The sequence below is a fragment of the Protopterus annectens genome, chromosome 3.part1 (genome assembly GCF_019279795.1).
Source record: "Protopterus annectens isolate FY-2018-M chromosome 3.part1, PAN1.0, whole genome shotgun sequence".
Lineage (NCBI taxonomy): Eukaryota > Metazoa > Chordata > Ceratodontiformes > Protopteridae > Protopterus > Protopterus annectens.
Genome location: NC_056732.1, coordinates 1,437,408,122 through 1,437,428,021, shown reverse-complemented (window position 1 = coordinate 1,437,428,021; position 19,900 = coordinate 1,437,408,122). Strand labels below are relative to the sequence as shown.

Genomic DNA, 19,900 nt, shown 5'->3' with positions numbered 1-19,900 from the left:
TGAAACAATGTCATCATAAATCCAGTCCAGTCCAAGATGATTGCCAGAAAAAGGTGAAGGTTTTTCTCCTTTTCAAGGGTATTGCATGACAAGTATATCCTTTTGAATAGCAGTGCAAAGAAAAAGAAAAAGAAATGTCTGGATACAATCCTCTCCAAGGCCGGCATTCTGTACCACAGAATTTACAGTAGTCATTAGGTACATTTGCTAAGACACTAAAACATTATGTATATCACTTGCCGATGACATATGTACTTGAAGAATGCTTTTTCTCAGGTCTAGAGAATGACAAGAAAAATGCCTTATTACTGCAAAATGTATACATTGTTATCACTATTATGTCATGCCTCTCTAACATTGTTATGACAGACTTGGCTTATATGGATAATAAAATATATAAAATTATCCAGGGCTTTACCTATAAGTTTGTTTCTGTTATGTGATGTATCAGAAATGGTAAGGTATTAAATGGTTGCTAAGCCTTGATTTGTTAGTATTATTGAATCAGTTACATATACTTTCATCAAGGAATGCCGAGCATGGCTTTTTCTTTTATTATGCAGTTCCACTGCCCAGCTGAGTGCATTTATTATTTAGAACAAGTGGCAGATGACTGGCTTATGCTATACTGATTACCACGCAGAGCAAAATTTACTTCCTGTTATGTAAATCTCTGTGTTGTAGCAGTAGTGCATTACTCAGTTAATAATATTTAATTTTGTACATTCTAGTGCTTTGACATTTACAGTGATTAGTGCAGCTGTGTTACTGGAGGACAATGATTCAGAATCATCAATAAACTGCAACTCTAGTTTTGATAGATGACGACCTATGCCTACTAGGCACTAAATCTTTGAAAGCAAAGCAGCAACTGTTAGATGAAGATGATGGTAACAGAGGCTGTACCTTAGTCTTAGCTGAAAAAAAAAAAACATTAAATTTTTGCATCCTCTGAATTCCCCAACTTATAACTGAAATCTTTTTCCAACACTTCCTATCCCAGTGCTACATACTTCACTAGTCATGAGTCAGTGGTCAGACTCATGTTGACGCGTTCATTACACATGCTAAAGAAAAACTGTTGGATTATCAGATGTTTCTCATTAACATTGAACCCACCTTGTCCAAAGACACTGAGTAAAGGTCAGACATGAGTTGCTGGTCCTATGTCTATTAGCCATAAACCTATATCTAAAACACATCAGCATGTACGTGATGGTACTATTCCATTTTGCCACCTACAGAGTACAGCACAATGTTCCACACCCACCATTGCAGCTGGACAGCTGAACCCAGAAACTTAGTCTTGCATTGTCTGTCCATCTCCCCCTCTTCAAATGCAGAACCACTTGTTAAACCCAGGTCACAGGTGATACAAAATTGTCCGATGAGAAAGAGAACATTTGAGAAATTAAGTATTTAAGGAAAACAGCAACTGGATGGATTTGAAATGAAACTTAAAAAATGAAGTCAGCGCATTTAAACAAAACATATAACAGCAAGCAGGAAAAGAAAGGTATGCAAAGTGCACACAATGGACATAAATGGAATTAACAGGTTTTGAAAACATAGACAAAAGCGCAACAAGTAATAAGAACAAGCAAAGCATGAACAATAGCCAGAAAAACATATTGCATAATGAAATGTAAGTTTTACGAATACATTAGACAAGGAAGGGCAGAAAGGAGAGTTTACACTGATAAAAAAATATTACAAAATATAAATACCACTTCCAGGAAACAACTATAATGTAGACTGAAAGCATACACATATACAAGAAATATAATAACATTTCATGTCTGTCAAAGCAGACATTCTCTGACTTACGTTTACTGTACAACAGCTACATAAACTACCGACATTTGTTTAACCCTGACTGTTACGGTGAGAATGTTCAAAATATGAATCAGCAGATATTTCACTTCAGATAGCACTTCAAAACGAAGTATTTTTCAGAAGTGCAATATATGACACAGAGCCTAATTCCCAGTAACTTGCTCTCAACGTAAATGAACCCTTACATTGAAAGCAGGCTGAGAGCAGGTCTTTTGGAATATGGCTCCCAGAGTAAGCCTGTTTATATATAGGCCTTTCTCAGAAGTAAGTCACTTACAATGACAGGAAGTCTTTCAGAATCAGGGCAGGCTTACACTGACAGCAACATTTTTTTGGAATCTGATCCAATATTTTTGTAGATACAAATGTGTTTTTTTGCAAGCACCATTTTTGGAGCCAGTTAGATAATACCTGTAACACACATGCCACGGTATTTGGGCCTATATCAGTTCATTGAATGGCTATTCAGTGAATAGCCATTTATCGAGCACCTATTTTGCAAAGTCTCTCTTCATCAATCAGCAAATTTTCACTAGGGAAAACCAGCGGCTGGCCACCGTCTGGAATTTGCCCTTTTCCCCACTGTAGTGCCATCTCAGAGTTGGCATATTTAGTTAGCGGGGGTGTGGGAGGGCACAGCACTCCACCTTGGCAGGTTTTAAATTTTATTTACTTTTTTTTTTTTTTTTTTTTTTTTCAGTAGCTCGGTTGGCCCACCACTTGTTTGCCCTAGGGAAAATTCGCCGTTCGATGAACAACAGCTTCACTAAATAGGTGTTCAACAAATGGCTATTCGCTGAACAGCCATTCAGAGAACTGACATAGACACACAGTATTCACAGTTTTTAAGAATAAAAGAATAAATGATGAAAGAAGAATGCTCTGATTTATTTAAATACAACATGTTTGTTTATTTACTTATGTATTTATTTATTTATTTATAGATTGATTAAATGATTGATTTAACTTTAAGTGAGGAAGTGAACTGGTCCAAAGACCATTTTCAGCCATAACCTTCACTAAGAGAAACAGCTTTTCAAAAGATTTACAAACACGTTATTTTCTGAGTTATATTTCAAACAAACTTTTGCATTCAGGTTACATTATAACCAACGTTTAAAGTTCAATATTATAGTTGTGCTTTTTCACAGATGTTTACACAAATCACTGCACTTGAAAGTACAGTTTTGTACCTACCATAAATGTAGATGTTCGAGTGCTAATACAGCTGCAGGAATCACAGATGGGTTTTCAGCCATCAGGCAGTCCCTCGGTCGGCCGAATTCCAAAGTCTTGGTCCGGCGTCGGTTGTTGTCGCTTACTCTTCTGACGTCAGGAAGGCCAGAGTATATAAGACACAGCCGACGCCATGTTCTTCAGTCTTTCTTGCCCCAGATGTCAGGTGCCCCCAAAAGGAAGGCAATACATAAATAAAGCTAATCCACAAATGTAAGCAAATAAAACATAGCAGGATAACCCAGTCAGGAGGTATGAAGAGGTTTTTAGGCCCCATGGCCTTACCAAGAGGGGAAGGAGGGAGGGAAACCTGTACTGCAGCTGTATTAGCACTCGAACATCTACATTTATGGTAGGTACAAAACTGTACTATGTTCATCGTGCATACAGCTGCAGTAATCACAGATGGGTAGAGTCCCAAAGCTATGCATAGGGTGGTAGGTACTAAGAGGAACTGGGTTGAGCCAGAATGCCCTGCAAAACAGCAGTGGCAAAGCCTGCTCTTGTTCTGGAATATAAGGGCAGATGGTAGTGTTTTGTGAAGGTATGTACAGAACTCCAAGTGGCTGCCTCCAAGATATCCTTAGTAGGCACACCTCTGAGGAAGGCTGTAGAGGTGGCTGTGGCCCTGGTGGAGTGAGATCTGATACCAGTAGGGACAGGTTTCCCATGGTGGGAGTAACAAAAACGTATGCAGTGGCCAATCCACTTGGAAATGGTCTGTTTGGTAACTGGTTTCCCTGGAGCCCCTACTGCATAGGACACAAAAAGTTGGTCTGATTTCCTGAAGGACTTTGTTCTGTCCAAATAGTAACGTAGCTGCCTATGGATGTCTAAAGAGTGAAGCAGCCTTTCCCCTTTGTTTTGAGGGTTAGGATAAAAGGTAGGAAGGTGTATGGCTTGGTTTAAGGCTACCCTAGATACCATTTTAGGCATAAAGGATGGGTTGGTACGAAGGGAGACCCTGTCCTGATGGAAGATGAGGAATGGCTGCACCGCCATGAGGGCCTGTAGTTCAGAAACCCTATGAGCTGAAGTGATTGCCAGAAGGAAAGCTGATTTCCAGGACAAAAATTGTAGATCTGTTGAAGCAGCAGGTCCAAAGGGAGGCAATGTTAATTTTTCTAGTATGTAATTAAGGTCCCAGGCTGGAATTGGTTGTTTCCTTGGAGGTCTTATGTTCTTAGCCCCTCTGAGGAACTGGCGTAAGAGTGGGTGTGAGAATAAAGGAGGGTCCATGTTGAATTCTGCAGAAATGGCTGAGGCGTGTATTTTGATTGAAGAAAATGAAATTCCACTGCTCAGTAGTTCAGCTAGGTACTGTAACACCTGAGGCAAGTTCAATTTTCTGGGGTCCTGCCCTCTTTTCTCATTCCAACAGCAAAACCGCTTCCATTTTGCGGAGTAAGCTTTTCTAGTAGATGGTCTTCTGGCCTCCAAAATGACATCCTGCACCTCCTTGGAGAGTAGAGTTTGATGTGGTGTTAAGGAATTTTCCATGCAGCGAGGTTGAGTGTTTTCAGCTGGCTGTGAAGGGTTTTGTAGTTGTTCTGCATCAGTAGAAGTGGTATTAGAGGCAGGGGCCAGGGAGGAGTATGTGTTAGACTCCTCAGGAGTGGATACCAGTGTTGCCTTGGCCAGTCTGGAGCAATCAGTATCATTCTCAGATTGTCTGTTCTTGCTTTCAAAAGTACCTTGGGCAGAAGAGGTAGAGGTGGGAATGCATAAACTGTCCACGTTGTCCAACTGAATGAAAGGGCGTCCACTTTCCAGGCCTTTGGATGGTAGGTCCTTGAACAAAACCTTTTCAATTGATGGTTTCTGTGGGAGGCAAAAAGATCTATATCTGGTCTCCCCCACGCTTGGACTATCTCCGTAAACACCTGTGGATGAAGCTTCCATTCGTGTGGATCTGTCATATTTCTGCTCAGAGTGTCTGCCAGAGTGTTTTCCATCCCTGGCAAATACTGTGCTTGAAGTTCTATTTGTCTTTCCTAGAGCCAAGTTCCAAAGAGTCATGGCTAGTCTGCACAAGGGGTATGAGTGAGTTCCTCCTTGTTTGTTTATGTACCACATTACTGTGGTGTTGTCTGTTCTTATGAGCAATTGCCCTGGATGTAGAAAGTCCTTGAAAGCTGTAATTGCATGTATTACTGCCAGCATTTCTTTTTGATTGATGTGAAGGTGCTTTTCCTTTTGGGCCCATCTGCCCTGAATGCACCTGTCCTTCATGTGCACCCCCCAGGCGTAATCTGAGGCGTCTGTGGTTATGACTTGGTTTGCTTGAGGCTTGCAGAATGGGAGGCCTGTGTTTACTTGACATGCTTGGGCCCACCATAAGAATTCCTTTTGTAGACAGGGAATTATTGGAATAATTGCTTCCAGACTGTGACTGTGTTGAGACCATAGATTTTTTAGGTACCATTGAAGTTTCCTCATATGCAGCTTTGCACACGGGATTAGAAGAATGCAAGATGCCATGAATCCCAGAGCCTGCAGGATTTTCCTTGCAGTAAGCCTGGTACTTTTTGCTAGTATTTTGAAGTACTGAGATAATTTCCCTTGTTTTTCTGGCGTAAGGTATGCCATCTGGGTGTTTGTGTCCAAGTTGGCACCCAGGAAGGTTATTTTTTGAGAAGGTGTTCGCTTTGATTTCTCCTTGTTGATGGTGTATCCCAGAGAAAGCAGTAACCGTGTCACATATGCCAGATGTTCCAGAAGTATATGTTTGCTGTCCGCTTGGATCAGGCAGTCATCCAGATAAGGGTAAATTTGTATCCCTTGAAGTCTGCAATATGCAATCACTGATGCCAGGCACTTGGTGAATACTCTGGGCGCAGTAGATAAGCCAAAGGGCAATGCAGAGAATTGATAGTGGATTGAACCTGCAAGAAATCTGAGGTATCTTCTGCAGCTTTGTCTGATTGGGACATGCAGGTATGCCTCCTTGAGGTCCAATGTTACCAGCCAAAACTCCTTGCCCAGCATGGGAAGAAGTTGCTGTAGTGTGAGCATCTTGAATTTTGGTACGAGTAGAAATGTGTTTAGTATGGATAAGTCCAGAATGGGTCTCCAGTTGGTTCCTTTTCTTGGTACCAGGAAAATTCTTGAATAAAAACCTTGACCTTGTTGGTGCGTAGGTACCTTTTGTATAGCCCTCATGTTTAGGAGCTTTGAAATTTGCATTTGTGCCTCTACCCTTTGATTTTGTGGTAGGTTTGGCATGCCTCTCCTTTTTGGAAGAGTGTGAAATTGAAATTTGTAGCCTCTGTTTATAATGTCCAGAATCCATTTGTCTGTTGTGACAATATGCCAATTGCTTGCAAATAATGCTAGTTTCCCTCCCAAAGGTGCTGCCAGTTGAGATTTGCTTGGCATGTAAATGAGGGAGTCATTGAGTTTGCTTTCTGTATTGCTGTGCACTGTCTTCACCACCTCTTGGTGCTGGAGATTGCCATTGTCTGCCTCTATATGACCCTTGTGATTGCCCTCTGCCCCTTCCGCGTCTGTATCTGCCTCTTTGGGGCTTGTCAGTGGCTGGAAAGGACCAGTTTTTTAGTAGGCTCGGCATAAGCTGGAGCTTCGGTTGTAGTCTGGGAAAGGGCTGATGACCCAGCGGTCTCAGGTACAGAAGACGCCGCCGAAGGAGTGTCGTCGGTAGTCAGGGACTGCAAAGGCGTCTCACTGAGAACCGGACCACGTGGAGCCTGTTTCGGCATGGTGTCGGTGGAGACTGCGGGCCTCGCATGTCGGTCCTTTTCCTTGCGTTTTTTGGATAAAACGGTTGTCGGAGTGTCCGACGACATTTTATAGTCAAAAGCTTTACCAAAAAAGTGTTGGGCAAACTCCGCCCGACGCTTGATAGTGCGTTTATTGAAGGTAGCGCAAAAGCGACAGCCCGAGACGTCGTGGTCTGGGCCCAAACAAGGTATGCAAAGGGAATGGAAATCCTTATGTGGTATTTGCTTCCCACAAGAAATACAATTATTAACTTTTTCTGGCATCGGTCTGAGGCAAGAAAATATTCCCCAACGGGGTACTTAGCTTTAATGAAGACTTCGGTTCCAAATAATTTCGTAATTCAGGAGCTGGCCGACCGGCACTTGCGAACTGCTTCTGCTTCGGGCACCGCGCGGCAAAAAAGACTGAAGAACATGGCGTCGGCTGTGTTTTATATACTCTGGCCTTCCTGACGTCAGAAGAGTAAGCGACAACAACCGACGCCGGACCAAGACTTTGGAATTTGGCCGACCGAGGGACCGCCTGACGGCTGAAAACCCATCTGTGATTACTGCAGCTGTATGCACGATGAACATCAAGGATTCTTGTACTACTACAATTCACAAACTACTGCACGTGTGCTTTTATATGAATGTTTATACACTGCATTATATACACATTGTACTAGCACCATTTCTTTATATATTTAAATTGGTTCCATAACTTTCTCTGTGTATCAGTATTGGTTACACATTACTGAGTGTAGTGAGATTTTTAGAAGGTTACAGTAGCATTTCTTCTGCTTTAACTTACTTTTATGCACATTAGAAAATTCAGTATTTGAAACCAAAAAAGCCTTTTTGTCTTTAAATGAGTGACATCATTTTTACCTGAATATATTTTTATGTATTCACTTGTTTATATTTAATTACACAGATATGGAGAAAGGCAAGGCTCTTTTCAGATTTGAACTGCTTGTAATAACAGAATAAAAATATAATACAAAGTGTTAAACAAGACCACCATTTGTTGTAATAAAACTCAGTTCAAGCATTTGTATCATTTATGTTAATACGCTATTAAGATTTAAAACTTGACTTTATAGTTACAGAATGACATTCTTAATGAATCCATACTCCTAAAATGAAAATGTTTCACCTTTAACTTGATAAATAAAAATACTCATTTCCATTTATGACAGGTAACATGAAATAAGAATCACCTCTGGATGAGATGTAAGCAAGTGAAATACAAGGGAAAATAAAAGCAGAAGAGAAATGACCAGATTTTCAAGAGAATTTCATGTGCATTCACTGCATTAACTTCATGGCTTGTACACATAACAACTTTGTATTTCTTTGTAATCTGTGCCCAGGATGAGATTGGAAACAGTCTCTTGGTTAGCCCCTACTCCCACACTTGCTCAACTCACCAAGCGACTGAAACAATAAAGAAATTAAAATTACCTGTTTAAAATATATTAGGATGATCAATTAGATCTGTACTATGGATATAAAATATAGAGGATTGTGATCAGGTTTCCAACTATATTATTATGCATTTGAGATATGGATGTCAAGAAATTCTCCAATCTTGCCATCAGTGTTGAGAACAGATAATAATTATTGAGTATCAGTGAGACCTGATCATAGTTTTTGTAGTGCGTGGAATTTTATCAACTATATGTACTAGAAGTTATGCAAAAAAAAAGCGTGAAGGGTTTTACTGGATTTGAACGCCACTACAACACTAAGCAAGTATTATCACAGAGGCAGCATGCATGCATCTCATTTGTTTAAGAATTTTGTGGTGGGGCCTGAGAAAAGTGGAAAGCCAAGAACAGTTTTTAAATATTGCTCTAATTTAGTTAAATAAATTACTAACAGACTGATGTCTATAAAGTTCCAAGGGCAGATAGGAAATTTGAGGCAAGATATTCAGAGACAGTTGAGAAAGAAGGAATGTCCTAACCTTGCTTAAGGAGCCTGTAACAATTTACACACCTCTGAATGTATTGTTACATTGAGGTCTTGTACTATAGTAGTGCTTTACAGGTTTGTCTTTTTCAGATTTTGGAATGTAATCATGGTGCTCCATGCACTACATATATATTACTGAATGAAATGTTATTTATGGTGTTTTGAGAAGTAGGTTACATGGTGGCCTAGCACTGTGTTCTGCAGTTTAGTTATCAGCCATAGTGTTTTCTCTGTGGAGTCTATACACCCTCCCTATGCTTATGTGAGTTTTTGCTTGTTGTTTCATCTGCCATTCAAAAGAATTGAATTGGTTTTCCTTTACATTCCTCATAGGTGTGCTGGTTATACTAGAATGAGTGAGTGTGTGCTTCCTGTGATAGGCTGGCATCCTGCTCAGGATTACTTCCTCTGCCTTGGACCCAGTGACTGTTGAGATGGGCTTCAGCACCCCAACATCCTAAACTGGATTAGGCACATAGTCAAAGAATGAATTAATAATTGATTTACCCTTAGATATTACATTGTTTGTCCAGGTCTACCTTTATTAACTGTATTTCAAATGAAGTAATTTTTTGAAGAATTACTAGATCTTTAGTAGCTATGCTAAGTCAGAAATGACAGAAAGAGCCTCAGTTTCCTAAACACTTCAACAGACATACAGTGTTTGGGTATTAACATCACTTATAGTTTACCACAATACTACTAACAGAACTTTACTAAAATGCCTGGCATGCCAATAGAACCCAAAAGTCATGCAACTCAGCATTATGATTAGAAATGTAATCTACTGACCCACTGTCACTGAAGCATATAAAATATTAAAAGATTATGGGCAATAGAATTAATTACTTACCATAACATTTAATGAATTTTGCAAACTGCTGCACTTCTTGTATTACTACAGTTGATTACTGCAGTACAGCTTTACATAATATCACATTCTAACCACATTTGGCTAAGATTTACATTATGAATAGTGGTGGGCATGGATGCTTCTCATTATCAGAATAAAGTCAAAGGATCTAACATTGGCTCAAGCAGATTTCTACGTCTATATAAAAAATCTGGGAATGTTTTACTAAAGCAGTCATATCTGGATTCATGTCAATCCAATGAAGGTAGTTTCAACAAATGCAAACACACCAAAAGCAGTTCGCCAACACCATCTTCAGCAGACATTGAAACAATTTTATTTGCAGGGGGCAAGCCATCTGCACCCCCCCCCCATGTGGGGATATACAACTCACATCCTCTCAGAATTATATATATCAACTCTGAGGTTGCACAACACTGGAGAAAAAGGTATTCTGCACTTAATTCACAGGCGGTTTCAGCGAACTGGCTTTGGTTTCTTTACATTCGTTGAAGTCACCTTCAGTGGACTGACATGGTCCCAGAATATCTTTACCAGCAGAGATTCAAATAGATGATAATCTTTTGACCATTCTTACCAAAACTTAATTTGCTAATGGGTGCTGTGTCCATTTATTCCTCATTACCCAAAACAATCAAATCCATACTCCCATGCAACACTGAAAACAATGAAACTGTCATTCTCCATTGAACTATCTCTTGGATAAATGTCCATTTTCTCAAGCTACGTGCAACTTGAATGCATCCTTAAACATAATTTACTGAGTGCCACAAAGCAGTTGCAAACTGATTTAAAGAAGAAATAAAATAGGCTTTAATAATACTAACAAATGACCATTTTCAAAGCTATATAAATTGCTATAAATTGTTTCCCAGAAATGAGTAAACACATAACTAACACTTTACATGGTTATTTGAGTTTTTGAAAAAAACCCTTCATTAAGCAGAGTTGGCTGTCCTGTGCATTTGAGAGCAATGTAGTATCCAGAATTTCTCCTGGACAATTGGAAAGAATCAGATGAAGAAGATAAGCAAATTCTGATTGTCTCTCTCTTTTTTGGGATTGAGTGTCTGTGTAAGATAAGAAATTATATGAATAAAGTCAGTTGCTATAATGATATTGTTGTACTACAGATAAATAGCTAATGCTAGCATTGCCAAATACTCACCATTAAGACTCTGGAAATAGGAGGCAGGCCAGAAGGCACTGAGTAAACAGAATACAGGCTTCTGGTTTATGGGAAGAATAGATACTGGTGTAATAAGGAGAAGACAGGTGGCCTTGAAAGGAATTTTGAGAATCCTAAATATGAAGATTCAAATGTGCATATGCAAGAACTCACAAGTACAGCACAATTTTTAATCTACTCAATGCTTTCGTTAACTCACAGCAGAAAATATTCAACAGACGAGGTACAGAAAGAGAATTACACTGAGGAGACTGTCCATGCAATCATTCTGCTCAGGAAAAAGTCATGCCTTCTCTGGTGACTGCAGCTAGAAAGATACTGCTGAGAGCTGGCGTTAGGCTGCTCCTAGAGGAGTTCAGTGGCATGATGATTAGCACTGCTGCCTTGAATTGCTTTGATCTCCGCTTCAGGTCCTGGGGTGCCTTTGAAGAAGCATGTCCTCTCTCTGTCTTCATTGGTTTCTTTTGATTTATTTTCTTACTTATTCTTATTTATTAACCAGGTGAAACAGCTGCCCCAAGGACCCTTTTCAGCCATAGCCTGTGCCAAATTTCCGAATGAGCACATACAAACAATTTCAAAAGAAGTTTGAGAACAGACAACATCATATCTCCTCCCACATGCCAAAGACATGCTTGTAGATGAGCTTTGTCTTTTGGCTTTTCCTGATTAAGGGTCACCACAGTGGAGCTCCGGTCCACTAATGATTGGCAGCGGATTTTTATGGTGCCGAGGTGCCAGCCCCAATGCCCAAAGAAGGCACACCAATTCATGCACGCACCTACCTGCATGTCTTTAAATGTCACTCAACCACTGGGAGGACATGCAGACTCCACAGAGAATGCGCTCCAGCCGAGAATCGAAACACAGAATCTCTTGCTGTGAGGCGACAATGCCAACCGCTGCACCACCACGGCATATATGCTTGTAGATGAGCTAATGATCTGAAATTACGCACAGGTGTGTGTGTGTGTGTGTGTGTGTGTGTGTGTGTGTGTGTGTGTGTGTATGTGTGTAAACAGGAAAAATCCCTCTGTGCTGGATAAAGTAACCAATGAGCAAAAAAAGTCCAAAATGTAACAAAGAAACACACGTAGGTTACACACAGCAGGTATATTTAATAGAGAAAATAAGAACAAAACGTAGTAAGCGCTTTCACAGACTTATTCTGCTTCATCAGACTAACCATCCATAAATACCTTAACATTTAAAAAGCCTCCTAGTTACAAATGTAGCCAATCAGCAAACTGTCATACATTAAAGCAACAGTACAAAAAACACCATAACAAATATCTAATATAACATAAAAACATATATAACAGCGAAAATGTAAAACACATGTATATACTTGGACAGCCCAAAATATCAGTATAAAACTATAGATAAAAATATGTATATATACAGAACTATTAAAAACAATGTGTAATGCTCTATATATTAATGCTTGATGGCCCTAGCTCTTAAATAGGGTTTAAGAGACACTCTGCTATTCAAGCCAGGTAATTTGTCAGCTTGTAATCGCAGTATCCAGTTCTGTTCTAGGGCTTCAGTACTATTGTTTAAGTCCCCCCCTTATTAACTGAGACAATTTCCCGTACCAGGGACTTAAACCTATGAGTAGGACCCTCTTTCTCAACATGCATAACTAGTGCACTACTCTCTTTCACATTCCTAATATCCCTCATATGTTCTAAAATCCTATCTTTAAGGGGTTGATTGGTCTTGCCTACATAGAAGGCAAAACACTGAGTGCAGTAGCTAAAATAAACCACATTCATGGTATGACAATCTGCATAAAAATTGGTTTCTATCACAAATCCCTTATATGGGTGCGTACATTGTATCCCAGTATGTATGTGGAAACAAGTTGTATATCTCCTACAGCTATAGGTACCAAGTCTATCAGATTGTAAATGTTTATAAGTACCTACAGCCTTATAGGTTCATAGGTTCATACTAGGCTATCTGCCCTAGGGCATTTATAAGCCTAGCCAGAGTGTGTTTGGCTTTCGCCACCCATTTTAAATGAATTTTGCTATGCCCTTTTTCGAGGTTAGTATACTGTGCCTCTGTCTAACAGTGACACAGAAGTGATACCCGGGGTAAACCTATGATCTCCCATCCACTCATCAAGATTCCTCTTGAAGAGAGTCAATGAGGGACTCTGCCTAACCTGGACTAGGATTTTATTCCTGAGTGAAGGGAGCCTCTGGGTTATGAATCTGTCCCTCCAGCATGTCCTATTTATTTCAGTGCTGAGGTTTAAGTCTCTCGAGCATGTAGCTCGATGGAATTTGGATTTTCTGAGGTGCAGCATGTCCATTAATTCCGGGTTGGACATGGCTTTATACATCAGGCACAGATCGCCTCTGAGCAGGCGGTATGCCACTGAGTAGAGCTGGAGTTTCTTTAACCAGGCAGCATATGGCATCTGTTTGAGCCCTTTGATCCTCTTGGTGAGGTACTTTTGGGGTCTTTCCAGTTGCTGCAGGTGTCCGGTAAGGTACATCCCAAAAGGGGCATTGTACTCAATTATGGGCCTGATGAGGGATGAGTAAAGAGGCACAATGACCTCCCCTGATCTAAATGTGAATCCCTTCATGATTAGGTGGGCTATATAAAATGTTTTTCTAACCACTTTGGCACGTGGTTTTCAAATGAGAGATTGCTATCAACTTGGGTCCCCAGGTCCCTAATTACTTCTTCCGTACTTAATGGATTACCACCTATGTGGTAATTTGTGGGCACTTTGTTTTTCCAAAGGGGATGACTATACACTTTTTGGCATTTAGCTTGAGGCCATGGCTTTGGCACCAGTTGTCTGTTTCTATGAGGCCCTTTTGTAGGATGCTTGTGTTAGCTGGAGAGTCGATTATGGCGCCTAGTTTGCAGTCATCTGAGAACTTGGTCAGCCACAGTCCTTCCGTGTTGGCCTGTACCTCCGAGAAATATATACCGAACAAGAGAGGTCCCAGGACTGAGCAGAGCTGTCTCTTCAAAGATCTATTGTTTTTACATGTAAAACATGGTCCATCTCCCAGCAATCCACTCAATTCTTTGACATTAGAGAGAATGTCCCAGTTATTCTTTACAACATCACACACTACATGTATATTACTAGCATAGGTGAGAGGCATCCTCGGTCTTTGGCTGTCTGTTGTATTTACACTCGATGTATTCTGCCCACTGTTATTATGAGATACAGTTCCCTCCTTATAGTATGGTCTACATCTGCCATCTCTTTCTCTCTATGGCATACTTATTTGTCTAGATATCTCTTTCTCTTTGTACCCTCTATCCATAAATTCTCGTTTAAGGGATGCTAAAGCCCCATGTAAAATACTATCTTCATTATGCAAATGCATAACACGGAAAATCTGGCCTTTCAATACATTCAATTTAGTATGCCTAGGATGCATACTACCATTATGTAGGAGATTGTTCTTCCTGACAGGTTTCCTATATAAAGTCGTACAAACCAAGCGGGGGGGGGGGGAGCATTCCTAAGAACTTTCACATCAAGGAATTCAATCTCCCTATCAGAGTATTTATATGTAAAATTAAGGAACGTAGTGATACTATTAATGTATATTAAAAACTCTTTAAGACGTTCTTCAGTGTCATGCCACAACAAAAAAAAATATCATCCACAAACCTTTTATACTATATAATGGACTCAGAGAATGCATTATTAGCAAGAACATTACTGGTCTCCCATTGTACCAGGGATAGGTTGGTGTAGCTGTTGGCACAAGCAGTGCCGATTGCCACGCCAACCTTCTGTATATAGTGTTCTTCACCGAACATAAAAACATCATTTTTCAAAATGATTTCCAGCAATGCACATAATAACCTGACTTTGCTTGACTGGATATTTCTAGTATGTAGCAAATCCCTTATATTCTCAATCCCCCAGGCATTAGGGATAACCGTAAATAGTGACTCTATATCTAGAGTAACTAACCAACAAGGATCTTCTAACACTTCCAGATAAGTGCCTAGATCATTGAGAAAATTCTTAGTATCCTTCAGGAAAGTGGTATATTCACAAAGAATGGGATGCAGATTTCTCTCAACAAATATTGAGAGAGACTCAGTGGCCCATCCCCTACTGGACACAATCGGATGCATTGGGGGGTTAAATAGGTGTTTATGAACTTTACGTAGACCATACATAATGGGAACCATAGGGAACTCAGCATTGAAATATTCAAAAAGTGAACCAGAAATCATACCTGTCACATGCAAATCAAAGACTAAAAACTGTATCTTGTCAGTGACTGCCTTCACAGCTGTATTAGATATTTGGTGGTATATGTTAATATTATCAAGCAAATCCATCATATTCTGAATATAAACATCCCTGTCTAGCACCACAATACCTCCCTACTTATCAGCTGGATGTATTTCCACACATGTCAAACGTTTTAATTCAAGTAATGCCTGTTGTTCAGATACAGATAAATTAAAAAATGTATTATTACCATTGTCTGCAAGTCTATCTCTTAGTTGTTTTTCACACACTTCTATAAACAAATCAATAACTGGGTTAGTAGGAGTAATAAATACACTTTTTTTTTAAAAATACACTGATCTTGTGTATTTCCTTGGAAAATAGTTTTCAAAGTTAAAGTTCTACCAAACAGTTTAAGTTCTTTTAACACATTAACAAGATCAACCTTTTGGGCTGGTACAAAACTCAAGCCCCTATTCAACAATGTTAACTGTGTTTCAGTTAAATTATGAGATGAAATATTGAAAACTAGACCTGTTTGGCCCTCTTCCCAGTCCTCATTTGCTTGTCGACACTGTGTGGACACCGTACCCTGCCATTCATTATCCGACTCCTTGATCTCCCTCTTATGGGAAGTGGGTTGTGTAATAAAAAAACCTCCTTGAGTTGTGCCAGACAGGGATACCTCTAAACAAGTGTTATTCTGGCTATTGGTAACATCAGTAGCTCGTACTGACGCTGTATGCTTCTGTTTCACAGCCAGTTCAGTTGTATTCATTGAGGAAGACGTTTCCCCTCATTCCTCCATAATATTTGTGCTAGTATTAGTCAGGGTATCTCGTAACCCTTTATCTATTTGGTTCTGGTTCAGAGTGCTACAAAAAGTCATGATATTTAGTGATTCTCTTAGAACAGGTTGAGATACAACTGTTGACTCAACCTCTACACTGCTCTCATAGCTCCACCCACTTCCTGTCACTCGCCGAGTCATACTCAAGTCTCTTACTTCTCTATTCCAAGAAAAGACACTTCCAGCTTTGAAATCATTAAGATCTCTTTGGATCTTATGAGCCTTAGTACTTGACAGCCTTTTTCCATACAGTAATATCTGATCATGCAGGCTGTCTAGCTTGTCCGCCAAAATGTCTACGGGATAGCTGTTAAGTATCTCACTCTGCATATGATGTATATCTCTAAGCAGCTCGGTCTCTTCAGGTCCTAAAAAATCTATCAATAGCTGCATATATTTGGCGCTACACTCAAGATTCAGGATTTGCCATCGTTTTAGAAGTTTGGGGTATGTTTGCCCATAACTGGGCATAGTTAATACTCGCAGTCCTCTAGGTGCTATGTTAAGCTTGAGGGAAGCCTCTAAGTGAAAATGCTGCCATTGCAGCCACTTGTACTTATACAGCTTGTTCTCAAGAGCTCTATAGGACTTCAGGAAGCTCTCTTGTTGATTACAGTCCACTTCTTGCATGCCTTGTAGGTTTATATCCTCTGTTAACAGGGGATTCAGCTGAAGATTCAGTAAAGAATCTAGTCGCTCATTCATCCTCATACCACAGTCTTTATTATATAATATTTTTAAGCCCCACATTCGTGGCTGCTTCAGCAAAGGAAATAGGAGCAATTCCTTCTGCCATGTCCAGCAAAGGGTGACAAGTACGAAATGCAAACAGGAAAAATCCCTCTGTGCTGGATAAAGTAACCAACGAGCAAAAAGTCCACAATGTAACAAAGAAAGACACGTAGGTTACACACAGCATGTATATTTAATAGAAAAAATAAGAACAAAACATAGTAAGCGCTTTCACGGACTTATTCCGCTTCATCAGACTAACCATCCATAAATACCTTAACATTTAAAAAGCCTCCTAGTTACAAATGTAGCCAATCAGCAAACTGCGTCATACATTAAAGCAATAGTACAAAAGACACAATAATAAATATCTAATATAACATAAAAACATATATAACAGCAGAAAATGTAAAACACATGTATATACTTGAACAGCCCAAAATATCAGTATAAAACTATAAATAAAAATATGTATACATAGAACTATTAAAAACAATGTGTAATGCTCTATATCTTAATGCTTGAGGGCCCTAGCTCTTAAATAGGTATGGCATGGAGAGAAAGAAATGGCAGATGTAGACCATACTATAAGGAGGGAACTGTATCTCATAATAACAGTGGGCTGAATACATCGAGTGTAAATACAACAGACAGTCAAAGACTGAGGATGCCTCTTACCTCTGCTAGTAATATACATGTAGTGTGTGATGTTGTAAAGAATAACTGGGACATTCTCTCTAATGTCAAAGAATTGAGTGGAATGCTGGGAGATGGACCATGTTTTACATTTAAAAACAATAGATATTTGAAGAGACAGCTCTGCTATAAGGCTGTAGGTACTTATAAACATTTACAATCTGATAGACTTGGTACCTACAGCTGTAGGAGATGTGCAGCTTGTTCCTACATACATACTGGGAGACAATGTACGCACCCATACAAGGGATTTGTGATAGAAACCAATTTTTATGCAGATTGTCATACCATGAATGTGGTTTATTTTAGCTACTGCACTCAGTGTTTTGCCTTCTATGTAGGCAAGACCAATCAACCCCTTAAAGATAGGATTTTAGAACATATGAGGGATATTAGGAACGCGGAAGAGAGTAGTGCACTAGCTATGTATGTTGAGAAAGAAGGCCCTACTCATAGGTTTAAGTTCCTGGTACGGGAAATTGTCTCAGTTAATAAAAGGAGGGGGGGGCGACTTAAACAATAGTACTGAAGCCCTAGAGCAGAACTGGATACTGCGATTACAAGCTGACAAATTGCCTGGCTTGAATAGCAGAGTGTCTCTTAAACCCTATTTAAGAGCTAGGACCCTCAAGCATTAATATATAGAGCATTACACATTGTTTTTAATAGTTCTATATATACATATTTTTATTTATAGTTTTATACTGATATTTTGGGCTGCCCAAGTATATACATGTGTTTTACATTTCCTGCTGTTATATATGCTTTTATGTTATATTAGATATTTATTATGGTGTTTTTTGTACTGTTGCTTTAATGTATGACACAGTTTGCTGATTGGCTACATTTGTAACTAGGAGGCTTTTTAAATGTTAAGGTATTTATGGATGGATAGTCTGATGAAGCGGAATAAGTCTGTGAAAGCACTTACTAAATTTTGTTCTTATCTTTTCTATTAAATATACCTGCTGTGTGTAACCTACGTGTGTTTCTTTGTTATGTGTGTGTGTGTGTGTGTGTGTGTGTGTGTGTGTGTGTGTGTGTGTGTGTGTGTGTGTGTGTGTGTGTGTGTGTGTGTGTGTGTGTTTTGCATGTGCATGTGTGCTTGTGTGCATGTGCATGTGTGTTTTGCGTGTATGTGTGTGTGTGCATGCGCGCGTATGTGTCTGTGAGTGTGCACGTGTGTGTTTTGCGTGTGCACGCTCGCTCACATGCACGTGTGTGTGTTTTGTGTGTCTGTGTGTGTGTGTTTATGTCTGTGGGGGATATTATTAAGACAAAGGAACCTGATATCTTTTTTCAGCTCTACTAGTTGCTTTTTACTGCCTCCTCCTCCAAATACAATGAGAGTGACCAAAGGTAACCCACTTTCTTTCACCACTTCCAGCAAACAGCATCTGGTTTATGGGCATGCTTACTGTAAAAACAGCTGCTTTGATAGTAAATGCAGGTTTTGCAGCTTGCTGGCATTTCATCTGGGATTGATTATTTTTCTTAAATTCATTGCTGGATGACATAGGCTCCCAAATCTCAAACAACTGGGTCAGTTTTTAGGGGCATATTGTCAATGTGGTAGTTCCCTGGGGTAGATGACTTCTCAAAGGATATAATAATGAATACTTTGACATTTAGTTTCAGTCTGTGATTTTGGCACCAGCTATTTATTTGTGGCAAACCTTCTTGCAAGATGACTAAGTCATTTGGGGGTTCAATGACTGCTCCAGGCTTGCAGTCACCTGCAAACTTAGTCAGCCAGAGCCCTGTGGTATTGGCTTTTACTTCTTTGTACTTTGCACAAAGATGGGAAATAATACAATTAAATACAGAGCTACCACCATTCCTCTTTTTCCAAGTCAGTCTGATTTGAACAGTTGTATACCAAAAAATTGTGAAAAAAGACAAATAGGTGCAAAGGTAAGTATTATGCTAACTATGCTTGTGGGCCGTGTTTTAAACCTAGCTAATTTTCTTCAAAAGTGAAAAATAAACCCTCCATTTTATATCTGTGAGGTAAACACCTTAACCATTACACCAACCCTAATGATATTTTAGGAGAAAATGCATTTTCTGCCATTTCTATAAATATTGTTGTGTTTAAAACTCTGATGGAATTCAAATAACATATTTAGCATTCTTCTGTGAAGATCATTTATTTACCTAAATAGAATAAGAATAACTCTTTCATATTAGTTGAGGATGAGATTTGTCCTGAAAAATGGTACTTTGCAGTAAGAAAAATCCCACAGTAAGCATTTGAAAATAAGGCAACGTTAATAACATGTGCACTAACTAAACTGAAAAAGTAATTCTGCCACAAAACCTAATGTAAATAAGTGAAAGCAGTATTCATTTGCATGTAACCCCACATGACACGGCTGGTAAAACACACCACAGGAAAATTTGTAGTGGACATTGCTGGAATGTGGAACATAAAGTTTTAGAAGGACGTGGAGAAACTGAACTGTAATAATCAGAGAATGTGAGAAAGAGTATTTATGTAAGTAACACTACCTATAAAAAAGATACCTATCAGCAATGAACAAACACAGTCAAG

General features: G+C 39.4%; 1 protein-coding gene across 1 annotated transcript in view; it reads right to left on the bottom strand.

The window, feature by feature from the left end:
* Nucleotides 1–19,900, bottom strand: part of ITGA8 (integrin subunit alpha 8) — a 1,841,490-nt gene that overhangs the window by 1,445,200 nt on the left and 376,390 nt on the right. The window lies entirely within an intron of this gene.